Genomic DNA, 16710 nt, shown 5'->3' with positions numbered 1-16710 from the left:
GACGTAGCATTTTCTTTCAATCAAATGTAACCCTTGAATCAATCGACAGCCTCACACTCTCCCTGCCTCATTACCGGGGTCACATAGAGCAAGAGGTAGGAAATGGATCGTGGCATTCATTTGGCATCCGCATCGAGAACTAATCATGAAATGTAGTTTAGAGATGGGATAGAAGATTTCAGCAAATAAAATTTGGTATATATTTTAACAAGATAGATTAAATACAGTTTTTTAAACTGGAAATAAATATTTCATTTTGCAATCTGCTTACAATCAATCTGAAATATATTAAGGAACTTATTTAATCTCCATTTCGAAGTATAGTATTCAGTATATCATTGAATAATGTATTTTGCAAGTGGTTTGTGAATTTATTTTGAAACACACTGAATACAAATTCCTTCACCTATTGCTCCAGCGTTATTGAGAGAGTCACAAAGGGCCAGGAGAATAGCAGTTCCTTTCGAATATTTTATTTATTAAATGGTCTATGACACTTCCACAGGTGTGCAAATGCCTGAACATTCTAAAACTGTTCTCATGAAATGATTCCCCTGATGCCGTGGTAAATTTAATAAATAGCTTGGAATGGGAAGAGACTGTAAGGAAGCTAATATACTTAAGGAAAAGGCAAAAGAAGATAAGAAAATAATAATTAGGAGCAGCGGTCAGCCCTATGGCCCCTCGAGTCTGCTCTGTCATTCAATAAGATCATGGCTGAACATCGACCTCAACTCCACTTTCCCGCCCGATCCCCATATCCCTTGATTCACCTAGAATCCAAAAATCTATTTGTCAGGCTTGAATGGACTCAACGATTCAGCATCCACAGCCCTCTGGGGTAGAGAATTCCAAAGATTCACCACCCTTTGAGTGAAGACATTCCACTTCCTCTCAGTCTTAAATGGCCGACCCCTTATCCTGAGACTGTGACCCCTGGTTCTAGACTCTCCAGCCCGGGGGAAACACCCTCCCTGCCAATCTTCCCCAGAATCTTGTATGCTTCATGAGCTCAGGAAGAAAGGACATTCTTCAGCCGCCCCGACCTTGGGGAATGGCCCATGTCCGGTCGAGCTGACTCACACCAGGTGCCGTCCCATGGCTGAGTTCACTGAGCTCTGCTGGGGCACAAGTTAGGAAGTGGGGGGGGGGGGCGGATAAGAGGGAGAGAGGGGGCAACAATTGACATCTGTGTCTTCTGCGAAATGGAGCAGAAACTCTGACATCACACGTGGAACCAGTAGTCTAGCCTTCAGAAGAGTAGCAATAAATTTCGCTAATATGAAGTTCGGGACCTGGAATGTCAGGATCCTTATGGACAATTCCAACAGCAACAGGCCGGAACGCCGCACCGCCATAGTTGCCCAGGAACTTAGACGCTTTGACATTGACATCGCCGCCCTAAACAAGACCTGGTGGGCAGGGGCAGGCCAGCTCAAGGAACAAGGTGGAGGTTACACCTTCTTCTGGAAAGGGAAACCAGAGGAAGAACGCCACCTTCATGGAGTCGGCTTCTCCATCAAAAGTGAGCTGGTCGACCACCTCAAAGACACCCGCTGTGGGCGTAACGAACGCCTCATGACTCTTCGTATCACCCTATCTCAGAACCAATGTGCCACAGTCATCAGTGCGTACGCCCCAACATTCAATGCAACGGATGAGACCAAAGAGGGTTTTTATTCCAACCTCAAAACATCCCTGTCCCGCGTCCCCACAGGCGACAAATTGATCCACCTACGTGACTTTAATGCCAGGGTCGGCAAAGACACAGCCCTCTGGGGAGACGTGATTGGCAGAGAGGAGGTAGGGAAATCCAACTCCAGCAGTACCCTACTCCTGACAAAATATCTAGAACATGAACTCCTCATCACCAACACCCTGTTCCGCCAGAGGGACAAATACAAGGCATCGTGGCAACACCCTCGCTCCAAACACTGGCACCTGCTCGACTATGTCATTGTCCGAGCCAGGGATCGCAAGGGTGGGCACATCACCCGCGCCATGACAGGAGCTGATGACTGCTGGATGGACCACCGCCTAATCCGTTCCATCATCAACATTAACATTGTCCCAAAGCAGAGGGGACAGCAGAAGCAGTGCCACAAAAAGGTTAATGCCGAGCCACTTAAAGACCCAGCTAAGAGAGCCCTATACAGCCAGCGCCTCACAGTCAATCTGGCATGCCTTGATGACCCTAAGATGCTGAATCCCCACAGCACTTGGTCTGTCCTCCAGGCCTCTATAACCAGTGCCTGTGAAGAGACACTCGGTCACTCAACCAGAAAACACCAGGACTGGTTTGATGAAAGTGATCAGGAGATCGAAGAACTAATAGATCGCAAGCGCAGAGCATTTCTGAGCCTCAAGCAACAACCCAACCCGGGAGCTGCAAACCAACATTACAGACAGCTCAAGGCTGAGGTCCAACAAAAAACCCGGGACCTAAAGAACAGGTGGTGGATGGAGAAAGCACAGGAGATACAACAACTGGCCGACAGCCACGATATGCGAGGATTCTTCATTGCAGTCAAGGCCACCTACGGTCCAAACTCCCAAGGCCCCACTCCACTCCTGGCCAAGAACGGGGAAACACTCATCAAGGACACCGAGGCTGTCAGGGCCCGACGGAAGGAGCACTTTGAAGATCTCCTCAATCGAGACTCTGCCTTTGACTCGAGTGTTCTCGACTCCATCCCACAGCATGCTATCCGCCACCAACTCAGTGAAACTCCAACTGCATGAGGTAGGCAAAGCCATAAAACAGCTCAAGAATAACAAGGCTACGGGTGCGGATGGAATCCCTGCTGAGGCGCTAAAGTATGGCGGAGAGGCGCTGTTGGCGCGGATACATGACCTCATCTCTCGCATCTGGAGGGAGGAGAGCATGCCGGGAGATCTGAGAGATGCAGTGATCGTGACCATCTTTAAAGAGGGGACAAGTCCGACTGCGGCAACTACAGGGGATTCTCCCTGCTATCAGCCACTGGGAAAGTTGTAGCTAGAGTTCTCCTCAATCGTCTTCTCCCTGTGGCCGAGGAGCTCCTCCCGGAATCACAATGCGGATTTCGTCCCCTACGGGGCACAATGGACATGATCTTTGCAGCGCGCCAGTTGCAGGAAAAATGCAGGGAGCAGCGCCAGCCCTTATACATGGCCTTTTTCGATCTTACAAAGGCCTTTGACACTGTCAACCGTGAGGGTCTGTGGAGCGTCCTCCTCCGTTTTGGATGCCCCCAAAAGTTTGTCAACATCCTCCGCCTGCTCCACGACGACATGCAGGCTGTGATCCTTACCAACGGATCCATTACAGACCCAATCCACGTCCAGACCGGGGTCAAGCAGGGCTGCGTCATTGCCCCAACCCTCTTCTCAATCTTCCTCGCTGCCATGCTCCACCTCACAGTCAACAAGCTCCCCGCTGGAGTGAAACTAAACTATAGAACCAGTGGGAAGCTGTTTAACCTACACCGCCTCCAGGCCAGGTCCAAGATCACCCCAACCTCCATCGTTGAGTTGCAGTATGCGGGCGATGCCTGCGTCTGCGCACATTTTGAGGCTGAACTCCAGGATATAGTCAATGTATTCACTGAGGCATTCAAAAGCATGGGCCTTACGCTTAACATCCGTAAGACAAAGGTCCTCCACCAGCCTTTCCTCGCTGCACAGCACTGCCCCCCATCAAGATCCACGGCGCGGCCCTGGACAACGTGGACCATTTCCCAAACCTCGGTAGCCTTTTATCAACAAAGGCAGACATTGATGCGGAGATTCAACATTGCCTCCAGTGCGCCAGTGCAACCCTCGGCCGCCTGAGGAAAAGAGTGTTTGAAGACCAGGCCCTCAAATCTACCACCAAACTCAAGGTCTACAGGGCTGTAGTAATACCCGCCTTCCTGTATGGATCTGAGGCATGGACGATGTACAGAAGACACCAAGTCGCTGGAGATATCTCACCAGCGATGACCCCGCAAGATCCTGCAAATCCCCTGGGAGGACAGGCGCACCAACATCAGTGTCCTCGACCAGGCTAACATCCCCAGTAGTGAAGCACTGACCACACTCGATCAGCTTCGCTGGGCAGGCCACATAGTTTGCATGCCAGATACGAGACTCCCTAAGCAAATGCTTTATGTGGAGCTCCTTCATGGCAAACGAGCCAAAGGTGGGCAGCGGAAACGTTATAAGGACACCCTCAAAGCCTCCCTGGTGAAGTGTGACATCACCACTGACACCTGGGAGACCCTGGCCGCAGACCGCCCGAGGTGGAGAAAGTGCATCCGGGAGGGCGCGGAGCTACTTTGAATCTCAACGCAGAGAGCGTGAAGAGGTCAAGCGCAGGCAGCTGAAGGAGCGCGCGGCAAACCAGTCCCACCCATCCCTTCCCCCGAGAAATATCTGTCCCACCTGTAACAGGGTCTGAGGCTCTCGTATCGGACTGTTCAGCCACCAAAGGACTCACTTTGGGAGTGGAAGCAAGTCTTCCTCGATTCCGAGGGACTGCCTATGATGATGATGTTACTGAGCAGTAAACGAGGTATTTGAGCAGGACAATCGCACATTAAGGGTGAAAAATGGATGGATTAAGATATTGCGGAGGGTCATTGAAGTAAATCATATAAATAGGTTCAAGAGACCAACGGACATGTGACTGGAGGAACTGGTGAAAAAATGAAGTTGAGATTAAACAAGAAAAGACAACCAGACTTAGCCCAAATGGTCTGCTCATGTTCCCAGAAATGAAAGAATTGCAAACTCGATATGCTGAAGATCCCAGTGGCTCAATTGGTGAGTGCACATCCCAGAATAGAAGGCAAAGTACAATGGCCCCAGATTCAATCCATGATCTGGGCTGCGTTGATTTATCACGCGAGGCGATGATAGATGCCCGACAATTGGATCTTGTGTGTCTGGGCTCGGAAGTCGAGAATCGGCCATGGTTCCCGCTCCTAATTAGCAATCTTGTTGTGCGAGGCCCCTTGGGGAAGAATTCTTTATTAAGGTGGAGAGTGACACAGTTTAATTCGGAAACTAGGGTCCTGAACTTAAGGAAAGGTAACTTCGACGGTATGAGGCGTGAATTGGCTAGAATAGACTGGCAAAGGATACTTAAAGGGTTGACGGTGGATAGGCAATGGCAAACATTTAAAGATCACATGGATGAACTTCAGCAATTGTACATCCCTGTCAGGAGTAAAAATAAAACAGGGAAGGTGGCTCAACCGTGGCTAACAAGGGAAAATAAGGACAGTGTTAAAGCCAAGGGAGAGGCATATAAATTGGCCAGAAAAAGCAGCAAACCTGAGGACTGGGAGAAATTTAGAATTCAACAGAGGAGGACAAAGGGTTTAATTAGGAGGGGGAAAATAGAGTATGAGAGGAACCTCACAGAGAACATAAAAACTGACTGCAAAAGCTTCTATAGATATGTGAAGAGAAAAAGATTAGTGAAGACAAACGTAGGTCCCTTGCAGTCGGATTCAGGTGAATTTATAATGGGGAACAAAGAAATGGCAGACCAATTGAACAAATACTTTGGTTCTGTCTTCACGAAGGAAGACACAAATAACCTTCCGGAAATACTAGGGGACAGTGGGTCTAGTGAGAAGGAGGAACTGAAGGCTATCCTTATTAGGCGGGAAATTGTGTTAGGGAAATTGATGGGATTGAAGGCTGATAAATCCCCAAGGTCTGATAGTCTGCATCCCAGAGTACTTAAGGAAGTGGCCCTAGAAATAGTGGATGTATTGGTGGTCATTTTCCAACATTCTATCGACTCTGGATCAGTTCCTGTGGACTGGAGGGTAGCTAATGTAACACTACTTTTTAAAAAAGGAGGAAGAGAAAAAATGGGTAATTATAAACTGGTTACGCTGACATCAGTAGTGGGGAAAATGTTGGAATCAATCATTAAGGATCAAATAGCAGAGCATTTGGAAAGCAGTGACAGGATCGGTCCAAGTCAGCATGGATTTATGACAGGGAAATCATGCTTGACGAATCTTCTGGAATTTTTTAAGGATGTAACTAGCAGAGTGGACAAGGGAGAACCAGTGGATGTGGTGTATTTGGACTGTCAAAAGGCTTTTGACAAGGTCCCGCACAAGAGATTGCTGTGCAAAATCAAAGCGCATGGTATTGGGGGTAATGTACTGACATGGATAGAGAACTGGTTGGCAGACAGGAAGCAGAGAGTCGGGATAAACGGGTCCTTTTCAGAATGGCAGACAGTGACTAGTGGAGTGCCGCAGGGCTCAGTGCTGGGACCCCAGCTCTTTACAATATATATTCACGGTTTGGATGAAGGAATTGAGTGCAATATTTCCAAGTTTGCAGATGACACTAAACTGGATGGCGGTGTGAGCTGTGAGGGGGATGCTAAGAGGCTGCAGGGTGACTTGGACAGGTTAGGTGAATGGGCAAATGCATGGCAGATGCAGTATAATGTGGATAAATGTGAGGTTATCCACTTTGGGGACAAAAACACGAAGGCAGAATATTATCTAAATGGCGGCAGATTAGGAAAAGGGGAGGTGCAACGAGACCTGGGTGTCATGGTTCATCAATCATTGAAGGTTGGCATGCAGGTACAGCAGGCGGTGAAGAAGACAAATGGTATAAGAACATAAGAACATAAGAATTAGGAACAGGAGTAGGCCATCTAGCCCCTCGAGCCTGCTCCGCCATTCAATAAGATCATGGCTGATCTGGTCGTGGACTCAGCTCCACTTACCCGCCCTCTCCCCGTAACCCTTAATTCCCTTATTGCTTAAAAATCTATCTATCTTTGACTTGAAAACATTCAATGAGCCAGCCTCAACTGCTTCCCTGGGCAGAGAATTCCACAGATTCACAACCCTCTGGGAGAAGAAATTCCTTCTCAACTCGGTTTTAAATTGGCTCCCCCGTATTTTGAGGCTGTGCCCCCTAGTTCTAGTCTCCCCGACCAGTGGAAACAACCTCTCTGCCTCTATATTGTCTATCCCTTTCATGATTTTAAATGTTTCTATAAGATCACCCCTCATCCTTCTGAACTCCAAGGAGTAAAGACCCAGTCTACTCAATCTATCATCATAAGGTAACCCCCTCATCTCCGGAATCAGCCTAGTGAATCGTCTCTGTACGCCCTCCAAAGCCAGTATATCCTTCCTTAAGTAAGGTGACCAAAACTGCACGCAGTACTCCAGGTGCGGCCTCACCAATACCTTATACAGTTGCAGCAACACCTCCCTGCTGTTGTACTCCATCCCTCTCGCAATGAAGGCCAACATTCCATTCGCCTTCCTGATTACCTGCTGCACCTGCAAACTAACTTTTTGGGATTCATGCACAAGGGGCCGGGTGCAGTGGTGCGTGCCTGTGATCCTGCTGCTGGGAGGCTGAGGCTGCAGGATTGCTCGAGGTCAGGAGTTCTGGGCTGCTGTCGCCTGTGCTGAGCGGGTGTCCACACTAAGACCGGTATCCACATGCTGGTCCTCGGTTAACCTGGGATCACCAGGTCCGATGAAGAGGGTATGATCCGGCCCAGGTCCGGAACGGAGCAGGTCAAAGCCCCCGTGCTGGTCAGTAGTTGGGTCGCACCTGTGAATAGATGCTGCAGTGCAGCCTGGCCAATACAGTGAGACGCAAGGTCTCATGGTGCAACGGTAGTGTGTCTGACTCCAGATCAGAAGGTTGCATGTTCAAATCACGTCGGGGTCACTGTTCACTCCAAAAGAGTTTCATGCACAAGGGCCAATCGTGGAGCAGTGGAGGCGTGTCCTGCTCAGTTGGCTGAGTGAGCAGTGAGGAGAGCAGCTCCTGTTGTAGCTCTTGGCTGGGCCTGTGAATCAGCCGAGGAAGAGAAGGAAGGAAGGGGCTTCACCACCAACATTCACCCAGAGGGAGAGGAGGAAAGCAGAAAACTTTAACAACTCTACCATTTCTACAAAGAGTTGGAGAGAGGGGGAAGACCAACAACAACATGTGGAAGGAGGGAGATTCTACCATTCTACAGGTGGGTGTATTGGTGCAGTCCCTAAAATACTTTGTTGTATCGGTGGGGGGAGGAAAGAAGACCAGTCGGGGGCCGGAACATCGCGGGGGGTGTGTGTGTGTGGAAGTGTGTGTGGGGGTCACGCTTACAGCTGGGCCCTACACACCACTGAAGCACCTCTCCCCCATTGTCTAGCCTGGGATAGCTGGAGCTACCAGGCTGAAGAAACAATTAATCCACCCTAATTAACATCGTTGGGAGTGTGTGCCTGTGTGGCTCCAGCTGCACCAGGTGAAGACATCTTCTCCCCTCACCCGAAGACCACCCCAAAGACTATTTTTGTTTGCCATCTGGGGATTGCACCCACCCACAGCTGCGAGGGGAGACCTGCCCTCGCAGTTTCCCCCCTTCCCACCCCCCCACTCTCTTTCTCTGTTACTCTCTGTTTCTTCCCTCTCTCTCTGAGAGCCCCTTTTTTTCTTAAATTACAAAAACAATTAAGACAACTGAGCAGAGGGAGCAAGGCCCCTCCCCAATTGTCAACGAGGGGAGAGGTGTGCCTCGTTAAGAGCTCCTCTGCTCAGTCTTTTGAACGAGGCCATTAAAGACCAGTAAGGCCTGTGACTTTGGGGTGGGTGTAGTTCTTAAAGGGACCCCGCGATGGTGACCCCATCCACGCCGGTGGCAGGGCCAGCAAGGACGTATGCGTAGGCGGCATCCGCAACTACGGTGCCTCCTGTGCCTCCTGCTGCCCTGCCACCTTTCAGATTAATAACGAAAAAGCACGGGGTCAAGAGCTACACTCACCCCACAATGAGCATCGAGGAGTGCGTGCGGGCGATGGCTGGGGTAGTCGGCCCCTCGGCCATTGTCGCGGCCTCCAAGATGTCTGGGAAGGCCGTGTTCTTCCTGGGGTCGGAGCGGGCGGTGTCCCTGGCCATCGAGAAGGGGCTCACGGTGAGCGGAGCGTTCCTGCCGGTGGACCCTCTCGAGGCCACCGCGCAGAGGGTCGTTCTGTCGAACATCCCGCCCTTTGTTCCCGCTGAGCTCCTCCTCCCTCACCTGCACCAACTGGGGGAGGTAAGGTCGGGGATCAACCCCATACCGCTCGGCCTCAGGGAGAGCCGCCTGCGCCACGTGTTCTCCTTCCGCCGCCAGCTCTTTGTCCGGCTGGCGCGGGAGGAGACGACGGAGGGCCACTTTAATGTGGCGCACGAGGGGACTGCCTACCGCGTCTTCTGGACGTCGGACGGCGTGCGGTGCCATGCCTGCAGGGAGGTGGGGCACGTTCGCAAGAACTGCCCCGCCTCCAAGGCCGCCAAACCACCAAAGGCGGCCAAGGCTGGCGCCGCCGCCACCCCTCTCCCTAGTCGCGACCGCGTACCGGGAGCCGTAGGTGCGCGGGCATCGTCGGAGGCCTTTGTTTTCACGGCCTCTGGCGGGGGGGAGGGAGAGCGTCCGATCGGAAAGAAGGCGCGGAGGAAGGTGAAACATCTAGAGGCGGGTCCCCTCGGTGTGCCAGACGATTTGTTTACCGCGGTCAGCCCAACCCCGTCACCGGCGAGCGCGGGGTGCCCTGAGCTCGTGCCCGAGCCCTTGACCAATACCGCAGAGGGGTTCGGGTGCGGGCAAGACAAGAAAAAGGGGGGGGCGGAGCGGGAGGCCTCGGCAGACATGGAGGTCTCCCTGCCTCCGCGCATCCCTAGGAACAAAAGGAGGCGCCGCTCCAATGAGGCGGAGGGGGAACAACATCCCTCCGCGGAGGAGTCGGTGCCCGCCGCGTGTCCCGCGTCCCCCACCAGGGCCCCCAAATTGCGCTGCAGGCGCGAGGAATCTGTCCCCGGGGAGGGTGAGGCGGTCGAGGCTGCCCAGCCTCTGCCTCCCGGGGATGGCGTGAAAGATCTGCCTGTCGTGGGGGGCGTGGGGCCAGCGGAAGAATGCGTAGCCGCCGGGTCGAGCGTCCCGGGGACTGAGGCGGGCGGGGCCGAAAAGGCCGAACCTGAGCCCGCCCAGCCAATACCCAACTTCCCCCGGGATTTGCTCGACTCGGCAGAAACTGAAAACATGATAAATTCCACAAAACATCCACACGCTGGGCCGGGGGGTGGCGGCGGGGAGGGGGAAGAACAACAACCCTCGCCCCCTACTTTGGAGCTGGGGTACTTGGTGAACCTGGAACATTTCTTTGACCGGGTCTCTCCGTGTTCCCCGGCTCCTGGGGCGGAGGAGGAACCCCTTCCGCTGTCGCTTCCCGACCCAGCACCACTTTTAAAAGAGCCCAGTGGGGACTCCTCTGCCGACGATCCTGGGGGTGGGATCGGGGTAGAGTCAGGGCCGGATGGAGCGGCCGGGCCGTTTGCCGTACCTCGTGCGGTCGACGGGCCGGCTGCTAGCGGCGACCTCCCGGAGGGGGACGGGGACTCGGTGGAGGACGCGGGTGAAGATCTCGAGTCCATCGCCAGTGAGGCGGTGGATCTGCTCGCGTCCGCCGCTGAGACCCTCCTCATTCCTGCAAAGGAACTCTGGGACTTTTTGGTCCAGAGCCGGGGTCGCCGCGACCAAGCCCATCTGGCCGTGGAAAGATGGTCCGAGCCGGGGCTGCTCGTCGCGTCCGTCCGCGCCGCCGCTAAAACCATGGCCGCGGGCGGGCCCTTATCAAAGGCGCAAGGCCTTGAGCTGCGCCGGCTCAAAAGGTTCCTCGCTGGGCTGCTGAGGGAGTGGAGGTCAACAAACGATTCCACTCCCCCCCCCCACAATAGGTTAGTTAGAGGTTGCACTATGCTTTTGCCATGAAGATAACCATAGCCAGCCTCAACATCAACGGCGGCAGAGGGGCACGCCGTAGATTTAACAATTTTTCGCTCCTGCGGGAGGGGAAATATGCGGTGTGCTTCCTGCAAGAAACCCACACCGTTCCGGGAGACAAAGCCACGTGGCTCCTGGAATGGCAAGGAGAGGTCCGCATGAGCCACCTCACTACCACTTCTAGTGGGGTGGCCATCTTGCTGGCCCCGCATTTTCAGCCTGAGATCTTGGGGGTCGAGGAGCCCGTGCCAGGCCGCTTGCTGCACGTCACGGTTCGCCTGGGGGACGTGCCGCTCCATCTCGTGAACGTGTACGCCCCTCAGCCCGGCCCGCAGCAAACGCGCTTCTTCGAAGAGGTGTCCGCTCTTCTTGGCTCCGTCGACGTCGGCGACTGCATTGTCCTCGGGGGGGATTTTAACTGCACCCTCGAGGCGAGGGACCGCTCCGGTGCCCCGCAGAGCATGACGGCGATGGAGAAGTTGAGGGACCTGGTCGGGTCCTTCGACTTGGTGGACGTCTGGCGAAATCTCCACCCCGACTCCAGCGCCTTTACTTGGGTGAGGCCTGGAGTTGGATGGTCTAGAGTCGACCACCTTTACGTGTCTCGGGCGTACGTTTCCTGCGTCCCGGCGGCCTCCATGCGGTCGGTGCCGTGTTCGGACCACCACCTGGTGTGGGCGGAGCTCGCTTCGCTCCGCGCGAGGACGGGGTCCGCGTACTGGCACTTTAACAACCGGCTGCTGGAGGACGTGCGGTTCCAGGATACGTTCCGTCGTTTCTGGTCCGACTGGAGAAGGAAGCAGGGGGGTTTCCCCTCCTTGAGGCTATGGTGGGACGTGGGCAAGGCTCACGTCCGCGTCTTCTGGCAAGAGTACGCGAGGGGGTCGACCAAGAGGCGGGCGGCCAGGGTCGGGCGCCTAGAAAAAGCGGTGCTCGACCTAGAGTCCCGTCTCGGTCAAGTCGTCCAGGACCCGGCCCTGCGGACGGTGTACGAAGCGAAGAAGGCCGCGCTGAAGGACCTGCAGCTCGTCGGGTCCCGAGGCGCGTTCGTGAGGTCGTGGATCCGGTTCCTGCGGGATCTGGACCGCGGCTCCCCCTTCTTCTACTCGCTGGAAAAAAGACAGGGTGTCCGTAAGCAGCTCTTGACGCTGCTGGCCGACGACGGCTCTCTCGTCTCGGATCCGGAGGGCGTCAACAACAGGGCCAGTGAATATTACGGGGCTCTGTTCTCTCCGGATCCGTCCAGCGAGGAAGCGCGTAGAGTTTTGTGGGAGGACCTGCCGAAGGTTGGCCCGGAGGGCGCCGAAAATCTGGAAGCTCCGCTAAGCCTGGCGGAGCTGACCGGCGCCCTCGACCGGCTCTCGAGGGGAAAATCCCCGGGGCTGGACGGGCTGACCGTGGAGTTCCACAGGGCGTTCTGGGACGTCCTGGGGGGCGACTACGCGCGGGTCCTGGGGGAAAGTCTGGCGACCGGGGAGATGCCCCTCTCTTGGCGCAGGGCAGTCATCGTCCTGCTGCATAAGAAGGGCGATCTCCGCCTCCTTAAGAACTGGCGCCCGGTCTACCTCCTCAGCACGGACTACAAAATCTTCGCCAGGGCGATGTCTGCTCACCTTGGCGCCGTGCTGGACCACATGATCCACCCCGACCAGTCCTACACGGTCCCGGGCCGGAAAATCCACGATAACATCCATCTGGTCCGGGACCTCATCCATTGTTCCCAGGAGGCTGGTCTGTCGGTCGCCTTCCTATCCCTCGACCAAGCGAAGGCGTTCGACAGGGTGGATCACGACTATCTGCTCGGAACTCTGCGCGCTTTCGGGTTCAGGACGCATTTCGTCGCCCGGATCCGACTTTTGTATGCCGCCGCGGAGTGTCTGATTAAGGTTAACGGGTCCTTGACGGCGCCCCTTCGCTTTGGGAGAGGGGTGCGCCAGGGATGCCCCATGTCCGGCCAGTTATACGCCGTCTGCATGGAGCCTTTCCTGCGCCTCCTGTGGACGAGGTTGACGGGACTGGCTCTGCAAGGGCCGGGCGTGGAGGTCGTCCTCTCGGCTTACGCCGATGACGTGCTCCTCGCGGTAGAGGATCCCGCTGACCTGCGGAGGATGCGTGAGTGCCAGGAGATTTACTCGGCCGCAACCTCCGCCAGAATCAACTGGGAGAAATGTTCCGGACTCCTGGTGGGTCAGTGGCAGGTGGACTCCCTGCCGGAGGAGCTCAGGCCTTTTGCCTGGAGCACGACCCATCTCCTCTATCTGGGAGTCTACCTTAGCCCCGACGAGGAAGCCTGGCCGGCGAACTGGCAGGAGCTGGAGGCCAAGGTCGCCGCTCGCCTAGGGCGCTGGACAGGACTGCTCCGAGTGCTGTCCTACAGGAGTCGAGCGCTAGTCATAAACCAGCTGGTGGCCGCCATGTTGTGGTACCGGCTGGTCACTTTGATCCCTCCCCCTGCGTTTGTCGCCAAGATACAGAAGAAGCTGGTGGACTTCTTCTGGAACAACAGGAAGCACTGGGTCTCTGCCGCGGTCTTGAGTCTCCCGCTTGGGGAGGGCGGTCAGTCGTTGGTGTGCGTCAGCGCCCAGCTCGCGAATTTCCGTCTTCAGACCCTGCAGAGATAACTTTACATCGAGCCCCCTCCTAGGTGGTGTGCTCTGGCGATGTATTTCTTCCGCCAGCAGCACAGCCTCAACTACGACACGCAGCTCCTGTTTGTGAGTGTGGGGGGCGTCAGGACCGCCCTCCGGGAGCTGCCTGTCTTTTACAAGGAACTCATCAGGGTCTGGAACAAAGTCTCCACCAAGCGCAGCTCTCCTCCGGCTGGAGTGGCGGCTGTCCTGCAGGAGCCGCTGCTCGGGAATCCGTACCTCCACGACCGAGGTTTTGGGTGGCGGTCGGACGAGAGGGCTGTGGCTGGTGAGGTGACCAGGGTCAGGGACCTGCTCGATGGCGGAGGAGCGGGCTGGATGGCGCCAGACACGCTGGCGCGGCGCCTAAATTCTGCCAACGTCCACCACGCGGCAGATGCCATCGAGTCGCTAAAAACAGCTTTGGGCCCCGACTCTGTTAGGTGCATCTAGGAGGCTCAAGCACATGGGGAGATCCCGTCCGAACTGACCCCCGTCCGGACGGAATTCCTCATCGGCGCCAAACCCCGGAACCTCCCTCGGGGGCCGGCGCCTCACAACTTGAGCCGCCTCGGGGAAATCCCCTCCGTGCCTTTCAGTTCCGCGCGGAGGGGTTTCCTGTACGGGCTGCTCCTGCACACTCTCAACTTTGCCATCCTCGCCGGCCGTCCGGACACGCCATGGCGTACCATCTTGCCGTCCGGAGGAGGCGGGGGTCCCCGATGGAGGGCACTCTACGCGGGAGTCCTCCCACTATTCATCGGGGACTTGGCCTGGAGGGTGGTGCACGGAGCTGTGCCGTGCAACAAATTTTTAAGCCGGTTCACGGACTCCCAGGCCGCCTGCAATTTCTGCGGACTGGAGGAGTCCGTGTTCCATGTTTTTATTGAGTGCACGAGGTTGCAGCCCCTGTTTTATTATTTAAAGGGGCTGCTCCTGAAATTCTGGCTGCACTTCAGTCCCACTCTCCTGATCTTTGGGCACCCTGTGCGGAGGGGAGCGGGTAGGTCCGAGGGCCTCCTCGTAGGACTGCTCCTGGGTACGGCCAAGGGGGCCATCAGCCGGTCCAGGCAGCGGGCGGTCGAGGGGGTCGTTCAACCTGACTGCCTGCCTCTCTTCCGCTCTTACATCCGGTCCAGGGTGTCCTTGGAGATGGAGCACGCGGTGTCCACCGGTACGCTCGCGGCCTTCCGCGAGAGGTGGGCACCGGAGGGACTGGAGTGCATCATCACGCCCGGCAACCAAATTTTAATTTGATTTTACGTTTTAAAGTTTAATTTGTTTTAATTGCCGGTGCTTTTAGTGTCCCCCTCCCCTTTTATAGGGGGCACTAGAAAAAATAAATGTGATATTAGTGCCCAAAAAAAAACCCCAAAAAAAGGAAAAAAAGGGCCTTGTAAATGTCTGGTGTGTCATCCAGGACGGGCGGCACGGATTAATGTTTATGTTTTTCAGGTAAACTCCAAAAGAGAGAGTTTCATGCACACGGACCCCCAGGTCCCTCTGCACCACAGCATGTTGTAATTTCTCCCCATTCAAATAATATTCCCTTTTACTGTTTTTTTCCCCAAGGTGGATGACCTCACACTTTCCGACATTGTATTCCATCTGCCAAACCTTCGCCCATTCGCTTAACCTATCCAAATCTCCTTGCAGCCTCTCTGAGTCCTCTACACAACCCGCTTTCCCACTAATCTTAGTGTCATCTGCAAATTTTGTTGCACTACACTCTGTCCCCTCCTCTAGGTCCTCTATGTATATTGTAAACAGTTGTGGTCCCAGCACTGATCCCTGTGGCACACCACTAACCACCGATTTCCAACCGGAAAAGGACCCATTTATCCCGACTCTCTGCTTTCTGTTCGCCAGCCAATTCTCTATCCATGCTAATACATTTCCACTGACTCCGCGTACCTTTATCTTCTGCAGTAACCTTTTGTGTGGCATCTTATCGAATGCCTTTTGGAAATCTAAATATACCACATCCATCGGTACACCTCTATCCACCATGCTCGTTATATCCTCAAAGAATTCCAGTAAGTTAGTTAAACATGATTTCCCTTTCATGAATCCATGCTGCGTCTGCTTGATTGCACTATTCCTATCTAGATGTCCCGCTATTTCTTCATTAATGATAGTTTCAAGCATTTTCCCCACTACAGATGTTAAACTAACCGGCCTATAGTTACCTGCCTTTTGCCTGCCCCCTTTTTTAAATAGAGGCGTTACATTAGCTGCTCTCCAATCCGCTGGTACCTTCCCAGAGTCCAGAGAATTTTGGTAGATTATAACAAATGCATCTGCTATAACTTCCGCCATCTCTTTTAATACCCTGGGATGCATTTCATCAGGACCAGGGGACTTGTCTACCTTCAGTCCCATTAGTCTGTCCAGCACTACCTCCCTAGTGATAGTGATCATCTCAAGGTCCTCCCTTCCCACATTCCTATGACCAGCAATTTTTGGCATGGTTTTTGTGTCTTCCACTGTGAAGACGGAAGCAAAATAATTGTTTAAGGTCTCAGCCATTTCCACATTTCCCATTATTAAATCCCCCTTTTCATCTTCTAAGGGACCAACATTTACTTTAGTCACTCTTTTCCGTTTTATAAATCTGTAAAAGCTTTTACTATCTGTTTTTATGTTTTGCGCAAGTTTACCTTCGTAATCTATCTTCCCTTTCTTTTTTGCTTTTTTAGTCATTCTTTGCTATTGCTTAAAATCTTCCCAATCCTCTCGTTTCCCACTAACCTTGGCCACCTTATACGCATTGGTCTTTGATTTGATACTTTCCTTTATTTCCTTGGTTATCCACGGCTGGTTATCTCTTCTCCTGCTGCCCTTCTTTTTCACTGGAATATATTTTTGTTGCGCATTATGAAAGAGCTCCTTAAAAGTCCTCCACTGTTCCTCAATTGTGCCACCGTTTAGTCCTTGTTTCCAGTCTACTTTAGCCAACTCTGCCCTCATCCCACTGTAGTCCCCTTTGTTTAAGCATAGTACGCTCGTTTCTGACACAACTTCCTCATCCTCAATCTGTATTACAATTTCAACCATATTGTGATCACTCATTCCGAGAGGATCTTTTACGAGGAGATCGTTTATTTTTTCTGTCTCGTTACACAGGACCAGATCCAAAATGGCTTGCTCCCTTGTAGGTTCTGTTACATACTGTTCTAAGAAACAATCCCGTATGCATTCTATGAATTCCTCCTCCAGGTTACCCCCTGCGATTTGATTTGACCAATCGATATGTAGGTTTAAATCCCCCATAACTACTGCCGTTCCTTTTTCACATGCCTCCAT

This window comes from Pristiophorus japonicus, chromosome 26 (genome assembly GCF_044704955.1).
Source record: "Pristiophorus japonicus isolate sPriJap1 chromosome 26, sPriJap1.hap1, whole genome shotgun sequence".
Classification (NCBI taxonomy): domain Eukaryota; kingdom Metazoa; phylum Chordata; class Chondrichthyes; family Pristiophoridae; genus Pristiophorus; species Pristiophorus japonicus.
The sequence above is the reverse complement of the archived record's forward strand: the minus strand, read 5'-3'. Positions refer to the sequence as shown.